The sequence below is a fragment of the Rattus norvegicus genome, chromosome 15 (genome assembly GCF_036323735.1).
Source record: "Rattus norvegicus strain BN/NHsdMcwi chromosome 15, GRCr8, whole genome shotgun sequence".
Lineage (NCBI taxonomy): Eukaryota > Metazoa > Chordata > Mammalia > Rodentia > Muridae > Rattus > Rattus norvegicus.
In genome coordinates this window covers 22,113,230-22,131,767 of record NC_086033.1, presented here as the reverse complement: position 1 = coordinate 22,131,767, position 18,538 = coordinate 22,113,230, and the positions used below count along the sequence as shown (strand labels likewise).

Here is an 18,538-nt window from a genome sequence, read left to right as displayed (position 1 = left end):
GGAGGAGGGGGAGGAAGAGGAAGAGGAGGAGGAGTTCTCATATTGACAAAGCAGAGAAGGACTAAGGCAGTAGTTCAGTTTGGATGAGATTGGAGATCTGAAAGGTAAGCTGAACAAGTTCCCTGTACTACCCGAGGCCTGGCCTCCTTACCCTTCTCCCGGGATGCTCAGTGACTAGAAGAGGTCCAACTTCTTCGAACAATGCTGTTATTCTCTCACATTAACAGATATTTTAAAACCCCATCTTATCTTTCCTTTCTACATAAAAAAGTGGTTACCTAAACTCAATGCTGTCTCCAGGCTGCTGGCAAGGAAGCCACAGGGCCATCAAACTTTAAGGGGACTTTCTTTCCAACCCTTTATTGCTCCAGCAATAAAGTTATACAATACAAAACAGTTACACCATGAGAGAATATCCAAAGAATACGGAATCTCTGAAATGATCCTTCTTCAATCGCTCCTAAAAGGAAGTCTTTTTCTTTGGAAATGAAAGGAAGGGAAAGAAGGGAGGGAGGGAAAGAAAAAGGAAGAAAGGCACACTACTATTTGTTTTAAATATTTAATGCAGTTTTATTGAAAATGTAAAAATATTCTGGTGGCATTTGTCTCGCTGTCGGGCACATAAATCCAAAATTTGAAACCCACTTTTGGTTGTCTCTGGGTGGATTCTTTTCAAGAGAGTGGCTTTCCTCTCACTTCCTGTCATGTCATCATCATTGAGGTTCCTGGTCAGTCTTAAGTCAGGATGCCCCCCTCCAAACCTCAGTACTTATAGAACCCTGGACTGCTTTTGTCAAAACAAAACAAAACAAAACAAAACAAAACAAAACAAAACAACAAAAACCCAAAACCAGAGAATGGGAGACTGTTACTAGGGCTGGCACAATGCTAGAGTAGAGTCAACACCTTGGAAATGAGAGGCAAAGCTTTGGACTCTGAAGTATCCTTTTACGGATGCAGGAAGTCCCAACGGTGCAGTGCCTTGCTCAAGGGCCTAGCACTAGTGTGGGATGGAGTGGGGATTAGAACCCGTTGAAGGAGCAACGAATGCTGGGATGCTGGACATCACCACAGCAGCAGAGACAGATGCGCTCCAGGGACTAGACAGAATCTCGTGCCTGAGACTAGCTACATTTTATTCCAGAAAGTACTGCCATCTGCTTTTTGTCATTTTATTTTCACTCTCCTGCCTCAGACAGAGCGATGGACATAGAGACATGTTTCCCAACTGTAAAGAAATTGCAACAAAATGGAGACCATAAAAATCAATTTACAGCCTGTGACCCCAGTGCCCCAGGGAGGTGGGTGGGGGGACACCTAAGGAGGGAGAGCTACCACATCTCAAGGAACTGCCAACACTAGACATTACTGCAGTCTAAAGCATTTCACCCCAGCACTGGCAGACCTTAGGACTTCGCAAGAGAAGCAAGAAATGAAGAGTTAGAGTGTGTGGAAAGTGTCCAATTTAAAAATGTTGAGGCAAATGTACCAATGTATGGGTCAAACCAATAGACAAACAAACAAACAATAAGTAATAGGCCTTCTGGGATCCAGGAAGTTGTCATCCTTAAGGGAGGTCGCAGAGCCAGCCATCTAGCCTGAGGATCGTACAAGAAACGAAAATGCCGTAGCTGAGACCTCGGTGACAGAGGAAAGAGGCACTGTCCCCAGGGCTCACACTGCTCTCAGAACCTAGTGCTACTTGGCAGTCATGGATGTGCAGGGCTCACTGAACACGCTGGACATCCACTCTCTGACTTCCATATTCTGCCGGGCCTTCTGTCTCCTCTTTTCCAAAGAAACATGATTCCAGTGGCGGCATCTTTAGTTTATAATCGACGCGCCAACGGGGGAAGAACTGTGCTCTTAGACTTTTCAAAACCTACCTTAATAAGGATTCTTAAACGCTTCGACCTCCCTTCTAGCCCCCTAACCAAAAGTAGGGGAGAAGAAAGGTTAACAGGAAATGGGGGGTGTGGATCTGTTTAGACATAATGTTTTGGGTCGATTCCAAACTCGAAGCAGCAGCAGCTGGATCCAGAAGAGATTATGAGGCTCTGCCGAATTTGCTTGAGTCTGTGGAAGTGGCAAGAAGCAGCCAGAATCCCACAAGAAGATCAGTGAAGACCAGCACAGTGTTGCAAGGTGAACCAATGCAAGACCATCATTCACTGTCCCTGTCCGGGTTCTACTTAGAATCTTTCCAAACGTCATGTGTCCTCTCAAGTGTCCGCCTCAGTAAAACATCCTCTCATAAGACAGCTTTCAGAAAAACACTTGTGGACACAGCTGAGTGTCCAAAGAAACCACATCACCGTAGACTGGAATCCATATGTTGTGATGTGCACCTAACATATATGAGTTGCTAAGATGTGTGACCCATGTCGTCATGCACAAGAGTCTTCTCACATAGATCACCTGTGGTCCGCCTGTCATTCTCGTTTAGGAAAAAGAAAAATGTTGACCTTACAAAAGATTTTATTTGTTTATTTATTGTGCCTAAAATTTGTTTGCAGGGGAGAAGCAACCCCTTTCTGTCATTTTGTTTCCTGCTATCGATTAATTTTTGTGTGTATATGGAACTGCATATGGGTGCATGTGTGTAACTGTGCACGCATGAAGGCCCAGAGGTTGACATCAAATACCATCCTCTGTTGTTTGCTGCCATTTTGTTTTATTTTGGGAAAGAGTCTCTCACTGGACCTGGAACTCACTGATTGATTGACAAAGCTGATGAACCACTGAGCTCTTAGGAACCACCTGCTTTCACCTTTCTATACTTGGGTTACAGATGTGCTGGGGGTTTGAACTGAGGACCTAGTGCTTGCATGGCAGGCACTTTTACCACTAAATCATCTCCCAAGCCTTGAATTCCTTCCTCAGTTCAACCCATGAGCTAGGACATTGCCTTTGAAAGGAGGACGTGTAATTTCATTTTGGCAGCCTAATCTGCACATAATGATCAAAGTAACCAGCATAGTGCTTCTTTATGTTTCTATTTTGTCTGAATTTTCTGCAGGAGTGGTAATTATTTTTGTACAAAATCAAACTGTCACCTGAAGTGCTCGGGATAGCCTTTGGGTGACTTAAGAAGTCACCCAAGAGGGGGTTGGGGACTTAGCTCAGTGGTAGAACGCTTGCCTAGCAAGCGCAAGGCCCTGGGTTCAGTCCCCAGCTCCGGAAAAAAAAGAAAAGAAAAGAAAAACAAACAAACAAATAAACAAGAAGTCACCCAAGAGCTAGGAAGAGCCTGACTACCGGGTCAGCACCCAGAGTTCATTGTCAACCTTGGCCTTGAACTTAGCTTCTGAGCGCAGTTTACCTCTTACGTTAAGATGGATGCGGTGACGCATGGGTATCAAGGTAACCGACCAGCTTCGTGGTGTCGTGTGGCACGGAGCAGGTTGTGAACAGGAGGAAGCTGTAGTATCTGTGGGCAGTCCTCTTTCATGTACCTCCTAGGCTCTGTGAGAACTGTGGAAAACTGATGAACGTTAAGTCATGTGTGCTCACAAGACCCATGTATCCAGTGAGCACCCGGCAGCTGACAGCTCCATCTTGTCTCTCCCGGTGATGTAGGAGACTTTCACGCACGCTTTCAGAATTCAACGTTGTGTTTGGTTCTGTGTGAGGTGTCATTTTCAAAAGGATCAGGGGGTTAAGGTTTCGGAATTGCTTGCAAGTTCAATTGCTTTCATGTCTCCAGATTCAAGAATCAGGCATCATTGAGTTCCCTGGGGCTCTTCCCCCACCCCACCCCCCCTTGGGGCTCTTTAGCACAGAAACAAACTTCCACAGCAAACTTGAACCTTGGGCTAAAAATCATGACGCTTTCACCAGTGCTCTGCAGCGTAAATATTCAGAAAACACTCGTTATACTCGGTTACGTGCTTGCTCCCCTTTTGAAAAATGGCCGCAGTTCGATAGAATACAATTCGAAACAATACCTCGATTGCTCGACTGGATTAAATCTACAAATCTTCTGCAGTCTGCCACGAGTCTGTTCATGTTACTGCGGTGTAGAATTTGCATTCTTATTTATTATGCCGGTCACATTTTCACTTTTCTTCTTTTCTTAAGAAATGTAGTTCGGCGACTAAAGACTCCGCCCACTAAAGACTCCGCCCACTGTTAGAAGCTTATCCCAGCCCTCTCTGGGCTTTGGCTTCTGGCCTGGCCTGTTGTGGTTTGCCTCCTACAGCCTTGTCCACCCACACCACTCTCTGACCCTGGCTTGATACTGACTAGATAGCGAGCCCTGATGTTTATTGAGCACTTACTATGCCTGTCACCGCACTAAGTACGCATTCTGTCACCCAACCCTTGTAAATCCCGATGAAATTGTTCCCACTTAACAGAGCAGCAAAGAGAGACTCAGAGAGGTGAATGCAATTGCGCATTGTGTTTTGGGACTTCGTTCATCCGCTGAGTCGCACACATTCTTCACGGTAGAGTTCACGGAGATGGGAGATCACGCGTGATGGCGGTGCCCTTCTCGGCTTTCTCCTTAGTCCAAAGTGTCTCTACTGTCATCAGTTCACCTTTGTCACCTTAACTATCTTCCTCTTTTATCAAATGCCTTCAGGGCTGGGAGTGTTGCATTTGAATGTCCACAACGCCCTGTTGGCGGTAGTGAATGAACTGGGAAGTCCTCAAGTGTATCTCTCTGATCTTTACAGCCTCCAATCCGAGCAGCAATGGCCGGAGGTCCTCTTGGAAGTTCTCTACCGGATGTGCTGAAGTGGACTCCTGTGTGTGTGTGTGTGTGTGTGTGTGTGTGTGTGTGTTACATGTACGTGTTCTCACACGTGAGTGCATGTGGTTGGGGATCTCAGAGGTCCACACCCAGTGTGTTCCACTATTGCTTTTCCCTTGATCTATTTATCTTGTGACAGAGGTTCTCCTTAAATCTGCTGCCCACTGACTGGGTTAGATTGGCTGCCTAGTGACCACAGAAGATCCAGAATCTGTCTGTCTGTCTGCCTTCACCTACCCCATATCCCGGCTCTGGGATTCAGACGTGTGCACCCTTGCCTGACTTTTTTCTTTTTAAAAACATTTATTATATATATGTACATTGTAGCTGTCTTCAGACACAGCAGAAGAGGGCATCAGATCTCATTACAGATGGTTGTGAGCCACCATGTGGTTGCTGGGATTTGAACTCAGGACCTCTGGAAGAGCAGTCAGTGCTCTTAACCTCTGAGCCATCTCTCCCCAGCCCTTTGCCTGACTTTTATGTAGGTGCTGGGAATCTGAACTCAGCTCCTCACGCTTCTGCAGCACACACCATTGGGCCACCTCTCCAGGTCTTAAAGTTGTCAAACCCTAATGCTTCGGCTCTGATAGTCAGTGCCCTGAGGAGCCCAGTGTCTTGCGCCATTCAGCACCCAAACATACCCCTTCTTCATGTTTTTCATTCTCTCCCTGAAACTTCCCCTGACATAAGCTTTGTCTAAGGGTTGTCTCTCGGTGCTCCTTCTTTTTGTTCCCTCCATGATTAAATTTGAACCAAGACCTTACGCCCTCACCTGCCTCTACCCTCCATGTCTGTTGTTATTTTCCTTAGTGGCAGCTCTCCAACATTTTAAGAAGGGAAAAACCAGGGAGAAGGAACCACAGCCTGGATGCAAAGGCTTTTAGGGTACCGGGTTTAAAGCAAAGAAAACTATCACTTGATTAAATTTTTATATTATATGTGGGCAGTGCAGGAAAATTTTATGAGTACCTTTTAAATAACTGAGAAAGTGTTGTATATATCAAATTATCCACGCATATGTATGCATTAGAGGAGAATACTACAACAGGAGACCAGATTTCACGGAGCAATCAAAATTGTTCCTCAGTCTCTTTGACTCCAAGCACTTTCTCTTCTGTTGCTCAATACATCTCCCTAATTCATCATTTCTTGGGAATGACCCCAAGCTCTCATGTATACTAAGAAGGTATTCTACACCTGAGCTATGACTCTAGAGCCTACTACTGAAGAAAAAGTCATTCTTGTTTATTTTGTTTCCTTCCTTCTTTTCTTTTTCTTTTTGTTTTGTTTTGAAGACATGGTCTCTCTATGTGTCATAATGTCTAGAACTCACTATGTAGACTAGGCTAGCCTCAAACTCACAGAGATCCCCTGGCCTCTGCATCCCAAGTGCTGGGACTAAAGCCCTGGGCTACTACACCAGATATTTGTGTTTTCCTTTTTGAGTTAAGGTCTCACTCTAACCTCAGCTAGTCCGGAACTCAAGGTGATACTTGTCTGGTCCCAAAGCAACCCAAGACTCACTCATTACCTATGGCTCCTCCCAGCACGTCTCACCAGACCCCCTACCCTAAACCTCCTCCAGTCCGGGCTTCTCTTTCCTTCCTCTGGTTTCTCTTTCCTACATAAACCAGTCATTTTGGCCACTAGCTCTCAGGACTCCTCCCTTGGTGCCTATTAACATATTAAAGCATATGCTGGCCTGCTTTCCCAGAATCATTCCGTAATCTGTGTGACTCCTTTCAGCACTTCTCACCCCGCCCCCTCCCCACTTTAGCCTCACCCTCCCAGGGGCGGGGCTTCTTCCCTTTTCCTTCTCCATCCCGCACCCCCAGGCCGATCCCTATATAACTCAGCCATTTTGGCTATGTCACTCTCTTGACCTCTTGGTCTCTATGTTTTGGCTGCTTCTCTTGGTCTGCCACTACTCTCTTGATCCCTCCCAGCTCCCTCCATGAGCGGAGGCTCATGGTCTGGTTTAGTCTGCTAGCCACGTTTAGCCCGGACTCTTCTCTCTGCCTGTTTTCTCTCTTATTATCTACAATTAAAAACAATAAAAAATTTCTTTGTACTTTAGGAGTACTTCCTTCCCCCCCCCCCCCCGTCTCTCCCTCCTTCCGTCCTTCCCTCCCTTTTTTTTTTTTTTCCAACGGCCAGGTATATTCTGCCGGCCCGGTTCAGTCTAGACTCTTCTGGATGCCTCTAGCTGTTCTTACATATCTGTAATAAAACCCTTTCCACAAGCTTGACCTAGGAGTCCACATTTTCATTTGGTCCTCCCCATGCCACTCCTCATTCACACACCCCCTTCCCTACCCCATGCTAGGATTACACCCCATCACAGCAGACTAGGAACGGGCCCTTCATACTACAGTCTCTCCCTCCCCCCCATATCCCAGGAGTTACCACTCATTCCACTAATTCGAAACACTTTTGGCATAGTGGTTTAAGCACAGAGCTACGTTTCTTACACAGTAAGCACTTAAAAGAGGTTTGAAGACCCAGCAGGGCTGGGACCAAGCTACTCTTAGTTTTCTGTGGCTTTATTCTTCTTATCACCTCATGACCTTCGGATTCACTTCTTAGAATCCAGCCCACAGTCTCAGAAGAGAAGAAAGACATTGACAGGTAAAAACATTGGAGGAACATGTATTCTGAGGGAGCATGTCATATTTGTGTGGGCGAAGCCTTTCTGGTGTCCTCACCTAGCAATCTACTGGGTATGACTCAGACACTGAAAGAAGGTGTCACGGGTGGGCAGTGACTGGGTGAGGTGGGGGTTGGGGGGCGAGGAAGCCTGCTGGTCTGCGCACCTCACTCTACCACCTCAAATGACCTTTGCTCTTCATTTCATTGAAGTCCTTTCATTATTTACCGTCCCTAGAAGACTCTGGATGTCCCTCCCGGTCTGCATCTTCCTCCAAGGCCCTCTGACAGAAATCTCTCCTGAGATCAACCACTGTTTCTGCCACACACAGAACTCCTCAGTACGCTACGGCTAATTATGTGTGTTGTCTCCTTGTGTGTAATTCAGTGTCTGAGGGGACAAGGAATGTGACCTATTCATCTTTGTATTTAGAAAGCAGCTCAGCACAGAGTAGGTATTCAATAAATGTTGGATGGAGCCATGCATATTCTGTAATATTCCGTCTGGAACACAAAACTCCTGCAGAGCCCACGCTGTCCATAATGGCCCCTCTGATCCATGGTGAAGGGAAACATCTGCAGTCCACTGTGAATATTGGCTGCTGTCTTCTGTCCTCGGCCAAGGCAGGGACATCTGTGGTGGCGGCGTGACGATCTCCCCCCATGCTTTTCATGTCTCTGCTCAAAAATGCAGCTGTTCCTTGGGTGGGAAAGAAAGAACACTGGAAATCAGACAAAACAACAACGGGTTCAGCAGGGGATTTGGGGCTTAAGAACCTCAAAATTGTGTTACAGCATAAAACACAGCTATACCAATGCCAATGGGTAGCACGGATCAGCAGCTCCGCGTGTGCCAGACACTGCACTTTCTATACATCGCCATCTGCCAACTTCTCAGGAAAACACACTGTATTCATCTATGATGTCAAAAAAAAAAAAAAAAAAGTCTCAGAATGCAAGTCTCGCAAGGTTCCATAGCTTATAAATGGCCTATGAGGGAGAGGTACGAGCTCATACTCATATTTCCAGATAAGAAAACCAACCGGAAGTCAAGTGCTTTGTGTAGAGCAGAATGTTTGGCCTTTAGGAGGAAGGGATCTTGGTTAGATTGTGAGCATCTGAGTCCCCAGGCTGTCATTTGTCTAGGTGTTGGTAGAAGTTGTTTAGTTTCCACGGTGTCCCTTTATCTGTAATATAGAGACAACAGTTGCTTTAGAGTTCATGAAAACACCAGGTTTAAGTGCAATGGCAGAGTCCTGCCTAGCAACAGGTCCAGAACAAACATTCAATAGCTCTGAGTCAGGGTTGCTACTCACTCCTCTGACATGGCAGCCATAGCATAGGCCAGCACACCCTTGATGTTCAACGAATCTAGTTGATGAGAGATGTAGTTTGGTCATTCTGGAGACAAGTTTAAAAAAAACAAACAAACAAACAAAACAAACCACTTTCTCACTCCCAGTCACAAAAAAGAACCCCTTAGGTTTTGCAACCCCAGTCATGGGAGAGAATACGTTGGAAATACAAGGAGCCTTGCAGAATTTCTTTTCCACTTCCAACCTTGATAGGACAGTAATTTTGGAACCAATTTGAAAAGGGCCTTTCATCCTGAGCTCTGTGGATGGCCATTGATATCTCAAATTCATTTTGTCTAGGACACATTTCCCCCACAGTGGTACCATCTTCAAAGGGGTAATCTAGCGCAGGCTCCTTGGTATTCACACCCTTATAAAGAGTCCTGCTACACTGGGTCTAAATGATCTCTGCACAATCTGTGAAACACAGTGCAAGCAGCATCCGGTGACTTCTGAGGCAAGGTCGGAGGTAGACCAGTAGCCTCTACCCTGCATCTTCAGAAAGTTCTTTGTGGTCCAGGCATGGTGGTACACACCTTTAATCTCAGGCAGATGCAGCAGAATCTCTGAGTTCAAGGAGAGCCTGGTCTACAAATCAGGAGTTCCAAAACAGCCAGGGCTGCACAGAGAAACCTGACTCGAACAAAGCAAAAAGAAAAAAACAAAACACAAGTTCTCTTTGTGTGTACCAGCTCCCTGTACCAACAATTAGCTGCTACCAGGCTGTGGGAATATACCAAGCTACCAAAACTGAGAAAGGAGATACCTGGCCACTTCTGGGAATCCCGCTATCTATGGGATCTAAACACAGGAAGAAGGACATTCAATTCAGGTGATCATTCAGGTGATAGTCACCACAGTCGCCACCTGAGGACAACTACCCAGCTATGCCCAGTCTACCTGCAGAACCATGAGAGGCAGCAACCAATTGTTCATTCTACTCTGCTCTGTTTGAGGGTTACCTACTACAAAGCAGTAGAGGACAGAAAGCTGTTGGTGCTGTTATAGCACAATCAGTGCAACTTATGTGAGGATGGGAGGCTGTTTCACTCCAGGAAAGGTGGAGGTGAATGTGCAAACTAAACTCCTCAGGAGATAGAGATGGTTTGCAAACTTTTTACAATTCTGTTTACATTTCTTTCTTCCTTTCTTTGTTTGTTCTTTCTTTGTTTCTTTGTTTCTTTTGTTTGTCTGTTTCTTTGTTTCTTTGTTCTTTGTTTCTTTTTTGTTTCTTTGTTTCTTCCTTCCTTCCTTCCTTCCTTCTTTCCTTCCTTCCTTCCTTCTTCCCTTCTTTCCTTTCTTTCTGTTTGTTGTTGTTCTTTTTTGGCACAGGGTTTCTTTGTGTAGCCCTGGCTATCCTGAACTCCCTCTGTAGACCAAGCTGGCCTGACCCAGAGGATCACCTGCCTCTGGAGTGCTGGGATTAAAGGCATCACAGCCAGCTCTGCTTTTTCCTCTTTTCTATCCCCAGTGCTTAGAGCCATGCTTACTACAAGTCTGTGATCAAACTCTTGTTGAATTCATGAAGGAGGAGGAGGAGAAGGAGGAGGAGGAGAAGGAGGAGGAGGAGGAGGAGGAGGAGGAGGAGGAGGAGGAGGAGGAAGAGATTATAACAGGAGTCAAGTAAAAATAATCTAATATGATGATACTCATGATATATTGTTTTAAAAACTAGTTAAAGAAAAACAGACTATAGTCAGGCAGTGGTGACAAAGTCTTTAATTCCAACACTGAGGAGGCAGAGGCAGGTGGATCTCTGAGTTTGCGGCCAGCCTGGTCTACAGAGTAAGTTCTAGGAGAACTAGGGCTACACAGAGAAATCCTGTCTTGAACCCGCCCCCTCAATAAATCAGACTGTAAACTATTAAGTACTGGATTGTTCTAGTTAAAAGTGTTTCAGACTTATTTATTTTACATGGGTGAGTGACTGTGCTTGTATATATGTGTGTATATGTATGTCTGCATATCACATACATACCCTTAGGGTCTGAAAAGGGTATCAGATCCTTTGGAACTGGGGTTATGGACAATTGTGAGCTGCCATATGGGTGCTTGGAACCAAACTTGGGTCTCCTGAAATAGCAACAAGTGCTCTTAACCACGGAGCTGCCTTCCCAGCCGCTGTTTAAAATTTTGATATGTATACTTGCAAATTATGTGGCCAACAGCATTTTATCAGGAAATAGTTTACAAGAAAGGTTTACAAGAGCGCTCCCCCCACCCCACATGTTTTCTACATTGAAAAAGAAAGAAAAGAATAATGTTAGTATTATCATCTGGAAAAGCAAGTCTTAGATAAAGCCCAGAACTCAAAACATTGACATATCTATTTTTTTTTAAATAAATGTATCGTCTAAAAACCTACAAAATTAAAGGCCTTGAGTTCTTCTCGATTAAATCTGTCATGGGCGTTGCTCTGCGCAGCTTGCCTATCTCACAGTAGAGCTACTACATTGCTCTCCTGCCTGTAGGACTGGGAGAGAACATAGGAGTCACACAATCGTCCCCAGATAACCTGTGATCGTCACTCTTGGAAATCAAATCTACAGGGGCTGATGACTGCGAGATTCACAGACAATCGGACAATTGTAAGACGGAGTGCTCCTCTTGCTTCGAGCTTAGCTTTCCAAACACACCAGGAAAGCCCATGTTTATAATTATGTAGAAAGAAACTTTCTAGCCCACGGCCGGAAATGAAAGTTTACGGTCACAACTTCTCATGCGTGTTTGTCTCTCGAGTTCTCATGAGAATGTCAGTGCTCTGAAACTCACCAGGCTATGAGGAAAATCGTGACCTCTTCCATGAAGGCATCCGGACAGAGCATCCCCGTTCTGAATGCATTCTTAGCACAGGAGGACATTCCTTATTGCACCTTCTCCTCTGTACTACTCAGCTTGCTCTAAAGGACTGGAACTGAAAGAATAAACACAACAAAGGGTGAATTCTTCAGATTGTGCTACATGATATAGCGGCCAATAAGAAAATGGCTAGAGAGGCTGAGCATCCAGTCCCCACTCAGCCCACGAGGCTGTATGTGGCTGACACTGAGGGCCTGAAGCATTCCCAGAGAGGCTAAAGAACCTCGTCTCTGACGTCAGCCAAGAACGGAAGCAGTAGCAGCCATGGTGGTGGCAGCAGAGGGTAGATAAATTAGACAGCAAAATACAAACAGGGCAAATGCACTTGGCCAGAAAGATAGAAGCCAATGTGAAGGCAAGTAAGCAAAGACTTCCTTCCTCTTCACTCCTTTTTTTTTTTTTTTAAGTTTTATTTATTTATTTATTTTATATGAGTACACTATCACTGTCTTCAGACACACCAGAAGAGAGAATTGGATCCATTACAGATGGTTGTGAGCCACCATGTGGTTGCTGGGAATTGAACTCAGGACCTCTGGAAGAGCAGTCGGTGCTTTTTTTTTTTTTTTTTTTTTTTTGGTTCTTTTTTTTCAGAGCTGGGGACCGAACCCAGGGCCTTGCGCTTCCTAGGTAAGCGCTCTACCACTGAGCTAAATCCCCAGCCCCCAGTCGGTGCTCTTAACCACTGAGCCATCTCTCCAGCCCTCCTCTGCACTCCTTAAAGATGCTACCCACACTCAGGGTACGTCTTCCACTGTGCCATCCAATCAGAATAAATCCTTTACAGGCATACCCCATGGCGTATCTTTTAGTTGATTTCTGATCAGTCAAGTTGAGCCACGATTAGCCATCACATCCTCCAAGACTCACTGTGGTGAGCGGAGGCTGCCAACTTATGTGATATTGTGCTGGCCATGATAAATGAGGCTGCAGAGTGGAGATGCTCAAGGGAATGAATGTTAGGAGCTCCACTGTCTTAGAGTGTGGTAGTGTCCTGTTGCTGTGACTAAACACCTTATGAAATCAACTTAGAAAGTTGATGTTGCCCCTTAAGTTCAGTAGTTTCAGACCATAGTCAGTTGGGCCTGTTGCTTTGGTAAATGTGGCAACACAGGCCATTATGGAAGGGAGCATGGGGCAGAGCAAAGCAGCTCACTTCGTGGCACAGAGGAGCAAAAGGGGAGCAAAGAATAGCACTTCCAGAAAGTCATCGAAGAGGGCACCCTCAGTGTCCTTTCTTCCACTTGGCCCTACCTCCTAAAGATTCCACCATCATCCAACAGACTGAGGGCCAGACCTTTAACACTGGTCTTTGGGGACATTTATGGGTTATTCTGCTACATCTTTATCAGTACCCAAGCTTTGAGCATAGCACAGTGAAGGTACTTGTATTTCTGTTGCAGTGTATAGGATCTCAGGTAGACAGGCCTGAAAGCTAGGCATGTTAGCTGGCCTCATGACACACAGACAAGAGTTATCTGAAGGGAGGGAAACTTAACTGAGAAAATATTTCCATAGGATTCTGTTGTAAGGCATTTTCTTAATAAATGATGAGGGAAGACCCAGGCCATTGTGCCATCCCTGGGCTGGTTCTATAAGAAGCCGGGAAGCAGCACCCCTCCATGGACTCTGCATCAGGATCCTGCCCTGTTTGAGTCCCTGGCCTGACTTTCTTTGGTGATGAACAGTGATGTGGAAGTGGAAGTGGAATAAACCCTTTCCTCCCCAAATTGCTTTTTTGGTCAAGGTGTTTTGTTGAAGCAATAGAAACCCCAACTAAGACAACTGGGGTTTAGTGACAGCTATGGTCACTCAAACGGACGGTGTTATCTTCTGAGGTTACTTGGCTGCTGCCTAGGACATATGGACACATGGCCCCTCAAGGGAGACTTTGTTCTTGGTTTGTATCGGGACTCCTGATAGCATGGAGAGGCCGTTGGTCTCTAAAAGCAAGTGACCCAAGATAACCAGTTGGAAGCGATCACATCATGAGCTAGCCTTGGGTATATACAGCATTGATTCTTTTGTACTCCGTTTTCTCTGAATGGTAGGCAGAAAAAATAGTCCCCTACAAAGACAACATTATAATCCCCAGACCTGTAAATATGTTACCTTATCTGGGAGAATGGATTTCACAGATGTGATTAAGTTTAGGACCCGTGGGGAGAATCTCCTGCATCATCTAGGTGGACACAATATAATCCCAACAGCCCTTACAACAGGCATCCAAAGGGGTCAGAATCTGATAAAGAGATGGTGAAAGAGACACCAGAATGATGCTAGCCACGAGCCCAGGAATGCAGGCAGCCTCTCAAAGCTGGAGAAGGCAAGGAAACAGACCCACAAAGGATAGCTCTTTGAAGGATTTTGTCCCGCTGAGACCCATTTTGGAACTTCGACCTTTAAACTGTAATACATCTGTGTCATTTCAAGATGTGTTGGCTATTCGGCACAGTAGCTATGAAAAACCGGTGTACCCAGATTCAGGCAGAAACACACATCCCCCTGTCTCTAGGGTGGAAAAGTACCAATTGTTGTGTTTAAGAACATGTGGGGGGTCAGGATCTGAGGCTCACACTTGTAATCCCAGCATTTGGGAAGCTGGGGCAGGTAGGAGGCTGAAGTGAGTTTGAGGCCAGTCCGGGATATTGAGTGAGACTCTCTTATCTCAACATATGAACTTGGGTGATATATTAAAAATGCTATACTAAAGATGGCCAGTGGTGGCCAAGAACAAGGCTTGCTCTCATAGTTGCCACTGCAGACACCTACATGAGGTCTTAGATTAACAGCTTCCACACAGACACAAAGGATTTGCATTGTTTAAGCCGTCCTTTGTGGTACTTTGCCGTGGTAACCTTAGAAAGCTAAGACAAAAGGTCTGTCTATACATCTGAAAACAGCTGTAGAAGAAGGAAGCCATGGAGGAAAGAGGAAGAAATGAAGAGGAGGGTGCTGTGTGCCTCTCAGAGCATAAACTAGTGGTTCTCAACCTGTCGGGTCTCGACCCTTAGGGGATGAATGGCCCTCTCACAGGGGTCACCTAAGACCATTGGAAAACATGGATATTTACATTATGATTCATACCTCTAGCAAAATTACAGGTATGAGGTAGCAATAAAAATAGTTTCATGGTTGGGGGAGGGGGGTCACAACGACTGTATTAAGGGGTCACAACATTAGGAAGATTGAGACCCACCGGCCTGAACATTCAGTACCTAACCCGTTCTAGTAAAAGCTTGAAGTTCAGGCAACTCTTATAAGGACAACACTGAATTGGGGCTGGCTTACTGGTTCAGAGGTTCAGTCCCTTATCATCAAGGAGGGAGAAATAGCCACATCCAGGCAGGCATGGTGCAGGAGGAGCTGAGAGTTCTACATCTTGATCCGAAGGCAGACAGGAGAAGACTGGTTTATGGTCAGCTAGGACGAGGGTCTTGAAACCCCATGCCTACAGTAATGCACTTCCTCCAACAGGGCCACACCTCCCACTCTTTGGGCCAAGCATATTCAAACCACCACACCAGCCTATGGTATCCCAGTAAACAACACAAAACGTACTCAGTCATTACGAGGATGGACTGGTTCCAGCTGAACCCCAAACCTAAGCTATCTGACTTCAAGTCTGTGTTTTTCATAAAGACAAACATACTGATGACAGTCCTGTAAAAGCTCATTTCACCGGCCTATTCATGTGTAGGTTCCAAAATATGACGAAGGAGCACACTGTTGCTGGTTTTGAGGAAGTTTTCTCTGTCGTTGCTTGTCTTGCTTCTTGCTTTGCACTCCAGTAGCTCATTTCTTCGGATACTCACTCTCCAGTCATAATTACGGCATAAGGGAAGGTCAAGAGCCAAGGTTTGCCTGCTTTCTGAAGCGCCCACAAACTGTCTCACACTGAGTTTGCCATTGAGCGTTTTAGATTGAAGAGACAAAACTTGAGAACTGCCCATCGATCAAGCCCACGTTTCAACATTGAAGTCACAAGGGAGGTTTAAAAGGAAGTAGACGGAGCTTCATTGGCTCCTTCAAAGAACCCACTTTGGTTTTCTCCGCCTAGCAAAATAATACTGTAGACCAGTGGTTCTAAATCTGCAGGTCGAGACCCCTTAGGGGGTTGTCAAATGACCCTTTTTCATAAAGGTCACATATCAGATATCCTCCATATCAGATATTAACATTATGACTCATAACAGTAGCAAAATTGCCATTATGAAGTAGCGACAAAGTAATTTTATGGTTGGGGGTCATCATAACTTGAGGGACCGTATTAAAGGGTGGCAGCCTTAGGAAGACTGAGAACCACTACTCTAGACCGAAAGGGAGCGTCTTGTTGTTAACCTTGACAGGGTTGACTGTGTGGAGCAGTCTCTGAGCTTCCATTAGTTTCTGGACATGGAGGTTCCTGGGTTTGCAGGAGTGGAAGACACAGGCTCAGAAGTCAGCTTGTAAAGGACTTCATCAGTGTAGTTAGATGTTAGTTAAAGAGGCTAATAGCTACTAGTAAGAAACTATGTGTATAAATTGCAGTTCAGTGCTAGTAACCTGAACCACAGAGGAAAAGGAAAGTGAGCAGGTTAAAGATAAATTCCTGGGGCTGGAGAGATGGCTCAGGGGTTAGGAGTGCTGACTGCTCTTCCAGAGGTCATGAGTTCAAACCCTAGCAACCACATGGTGGCTCACAACCATCTGTAATGGAATCTGATGCCCTCTTCCAGTGTGTCTGAAGATAGTGACAGCGTGTGTGTGTGTGTGTGTGTGTGTGTGTGTGTGTGTGTGTAAAATAAATCTTAAAAAACTTCCTGTCAAAGAATTATGGATATTCCAAGGCAGGTACGCCTCTCTAAAACTGTACTTTGCGCAAAATATATAGAGAATCAACTCTACCTAAATCTGAACAAAATTTCCTCCTTTCCTAATATCCTCTCTTCAAAGAAGGGATGTTATCTAAAATTAAAACCTGGTGTTTGCTAGCTGGGTGACCTTAGACATTTGAATCTCTCTCTGTTTCTTTCCTCAAAAATAAAAAAGGTGTGTGTTGGGAGTGGTGGTTGGGGGTGGCGGTGGTGGTAACCATAGCATTAAATATAAAGCCATACCTTATTTCAGGGATTAAGATAATGAAACACAAAAATGCCTGATAATTGTCAGGGATCCAAAGTACGCTGATTTTTTTCCCTGTAAATATATGGTTGGAGAAAACACGCAAATACTCATACGATTATAATTATTCCCCTAATTGTTCATTTAATTATAACTAGCTTGTGGAAACCCATCAGCATTTCTTTCCATAGGTGCCACTAGCCATGTATTTTGTGATCCGTAAATTGGTTACACATACACACTAGCATTTGATCCCCTGTGCTAGCAGTCACACGTGTAGGTGGATTAGTGGCTGATCCAGTTAACGTAGGAGTTGAGCTGAGTGATCCTGGGCTCCTTTCTCCTGATGGTGCTGAAAGTTGTGTGCTGGAGGCATAGCCCTCCAGGAAAGAGCCCAAGGGCTGCCTTCCAGAGTATACTGGGTCATGATGTTTGGTGGGTTGTTTTTTTCTTTTTTTAAATTTTCTAATTCCCAATTCATAAGTGAAAAGATCTTTTTTTTTTTTACCAACTTTTATAACCGCAATAAAATTATATGCTTCATCGTGAATGTTGTTACAGATTCTCTCTAAAATCCGTTTGAACTATTAGTGAGACAACATAGCAGGACAATAATAATTAATATATATTAGCAATTAATAATAAATTATTGGGGGGCAGACAGGATGGCCTCAAAAATCACTTCTGGGATTAGCAGTGCGTTCTACCATACCAAGACCTGGGGAATCACTCTATCAGTCGAACATATCCCAGCCAGACTTAAGAGTCTCTAATGTAGAGATTGACGTTTAATTTAAATGTAACAAAGATAGCCAACACCCATTATTATTTCTCCTTAAGACTAATCCTTCAGATCCCAGGGTGTGGTAGCACATGCCCTTTATCCTAGCAGAGGCCAGGGAGATCTCAGTGGGTTCGAGGCCAGCCTAGTCTACATAGTGAGTGAGTAGTTCCGGAACAGCCAGGCCTTTTTTTAGAGAGACCTTGTCTTAAGAAAAACAAATAAATAAAACAACAAAACAAAACAACAACAACAACCGAAAAACCATTGACCAAACTAAGCAAAATTAAATTAAGTTTTAAATTTAATTTTGAAAGGCTAGTGCTTCAGCTATGCGGGATGTCACAACATTCTTACTATAAAGATAAAAACAAACAATAGAGACTGTCCTATTGGTCCCTGTAAAACGAGTGAGAGCCAGGGCAGCAAGGCTCACACCTTAGCTCGTGGTCCTTTTGTGCAGAAGGAAGGAGCTCTCTGGTTAGGTTTCATTAACTAGATGGAAGGGAGGCTCAGGTTCCTAAGGACCAGCTAGGGACTGTCTGAAGCGACCTCTCAACCTCTCTGCTCCTTTTCTCTTCAACTCAGATCCCTCCGCAAACTTCCTCCAGGCCTTACAAATCCCACTTTCTAGGAAGGCATCAAGGTAGGGGCAGCTGCTGGGCTTGGCAAACAGAGAGTTCTCGGGAGCAGAAGGAGGGCACTTTTTCTTGATTGGTGGGGAAAAACACACTCCGGGTCTACCTGCCGGCTAGATGGAATTAGCAGGGGAGGACGGGTAATCACCCTAGTCCCTGTACCCTGCAGTCTAACCTTCTAGGAGATCATCCCCCGCGGGGGGCAAAATCATTCCAGGAGCAGCTCCATCTCGGGCGGGCGGAGGAGTCTCACCTTAAGTCTTTCCATTTTATTTATTTATGACTCTGGGAGACCTGTCTGGGTTTCCAAGCGGCGGCAGACCTCAAGGGGGTGGGAACGCCCCGTGTATCGGTAGTCTCTCCTGCTGTGGATGCAGATCGGTGCGGGCCGTTCAGC

The 18,538-nt window shown here is 45.2% G+C and overlaps 1 long non-coding RNA gene across 1 annotated transcript; it reads right to left on the bottom strand.

Annotated features, from left to right (window-relative positions):
- Positions 1-7,190: 7,190 nt before the first annotated feature.
- Positions 7,191-18,534, bottom strand: LOC102548186 (uncharacterized). The gene is made up of 5 exons (XR_005493906.2): positions 18,395-18,534; positions 11,533-11,674; positions 8,449-8,592; positions 8,219-8,322; positions 7,191-8,105 (listed from the first exon to the last, which is right to left on the bottom strand). It is a non-coding gene; the product is annotated as an uncharacterized LOC102548186 (long non-coding RNA).
- Between the last annotated feature and the right edge of the window lie 4 nt (positions 18,535-18,538).